Consider the following 2,183-nt stretch of genomic DNA (forward strand, 5'->3'; position numbering starts at 1 on the left):
GCGAACAAGAGAACATTGTGAAGTGGTGGCTGATGATGTTAACACATGGTTACCATAGTAACACGTGGTTAAAGCTTTAAAGCGTTCACCCCGAAAGCGAATATACTCACCGCTTTACTCGCTTCACCATTTGTGGCTTTTTCGCTTCATTCGCGCCTTAGAGGGGGCGGGGCTTATCTCCGTGGCTTTACTCCGTGGAAACAGTTATCATCTCCTTCATCCGCCACGAAGCACTCACCACTAGTTCTGCTTTATACTTGTTTTAACCTTGTCAATCACTTTAGAAGTATTATGCCTATTTTTACGACAGAGCGCGGCTAGCTGCACCCCCTTGCTTTGAGTTGTGATGCTAAGCTAGGCTAACCCTTTCCTGACTGTGATCGGTGTTGAGACAAAGTGAACAGCTGCATTCCCTAAAATATTGAACCATATTGCTCTAACACTATATGAAACACACTAGATGTTCCATCTAAACATATACAACTAGAACGGGCACTCGGTAGAGCGCATACCTTCGCATATCACAAGATTGGGCATTGAATTATGAACAACATTTTGGCATTAGTTGCATGCCAATTGGACAAAAATGTATCGTGCTATGGTAAAAAAAAAGATTTTGACCTTTCCATGACCTTGACCTTGCCTTTGACCCGATTGATCCCAAAATCTAATCAAATGGTCCCCGGATAATAACCAATCATCCCACCAAATTCCATGTGATTCAAGAAGATTTGACCTGTTCATGACCTTTGACCTTGACCTTTGACCCGATCGATCCCAAAATCTAATCAACTGGTCCCCGGATAATAAACAATCATCCCACCAAATTTCATGCGATTCGGTTCAATACTTTTTGAGTTCTGCGAAAGATGTTGACCTGTTCATGACCTTTGACCTTGACCTTTGACCCGATCGATCCCAAAATCTAATCAACTGGTCCCCGGATAATAAACAATAATCCCACCAAATTGCATGCGATTTGGTTCAATACTTTTTGAGTTTTGCGAATAACACGCATACAAATAAATAAATAAATAAATAAATACACGGCGATCAAAACATAACCTTCCGGCATTTTCAATGCGAAGGTAACTAGAACGGGCACTCGGTAGAGTGCATACCTTCGCATATCACAAGATTGGGCATTGAATTATGAACATTTTGGCATTAGTTGCATGCCAATTGGATACAAATTGACCGCGCTATGGTAAAAAGAAGATGTTGACCTTTTCTTGACCTTGGACCTGATCGATCCTAAAATCTAATCAAATAGTCCCCGGATAATAACCAATCATCGCACCAAATTTCATGCGATTCGGTTTAATACTTTTTGAGTTATGCGAATAGCACGCACGCATACAAATAAATACACGGCGATCAAAACATAACCTTCCGCATTTTCAATGCGAAGGTAAACATGTTCCATTTGAGTTTACAGTACTTCTGCACAGTTTATTGATTATGAAAACTCATTTCTGAGGTACTTTACCGGGTGGAGATGTGCAGGTTGAATAAATCAAGCTCAATCCGGTTAGCTCCTAGACATGTATATGTATTCCGTCTAACCCGATGCTCTCGACATTCGTCTTCTCATGACTTCATGATGCCGTGTGGTCTGATCTTCCCTCGCCATGTCCTGTAGGCTCGGCGTTGTGCGTTTATGTTTGTGCATACTAAGCCCAACCTTTCACCGGCGTATTGATTCGGGCTTGTTTAAAGATCGACTTTGACGTGAGCAGCAGAGGCAGATGTTGGGCTAAGTGGTATCAGCAACCATGAATATCATACGGCTGGGGGGCTAATGGCCGACCTTATTGCTGCTTAACGAACCGCTAAGAGACAATCAGTGCCATTTGCCCACCTCTCTGCATCCACAAAAATGAATCATACGCACACGGCTGCCAGCCGCTTTGCACTCAGTGCTGCGAACCAACTCTCCGTTCTTACTGGACGGAAGGGAAGAGTACTTTTTTTTCGGGAAGCCGTACAGCTGTATGCGCCGGCGGTAGCGGTGACTTCACCAGCTGATGTAATTTAATGCACGGCATAAGCAAAAACAACACACACACACACCAATCCACATGGCCTTAGCTGGATGAGATAATGAGGCCACAGTGCAATTATGGAAATGTGAGAGGCAGGTTTGGGCATATTCAGCCCTGCGTGGTGCATGCTTGCTAACG

The sequence above is a fragment of the Pseudoliparis swirei genome, chromosome 9 (genome assembly GCF_029220125.1).
Source record: "Pseudoliparis swirei isolate HS2019 ecotype Mariana Trench chromosome 9, NWPU_hadal_v1, whole genome shotgun sequence".
NCBI classification, from domain to species: Eukaryota; Metazoa; Chordata; class Actinopteri; order Perciformes; family Liparidae; genus Pseudoliparis; species Pseudoliparis swirei.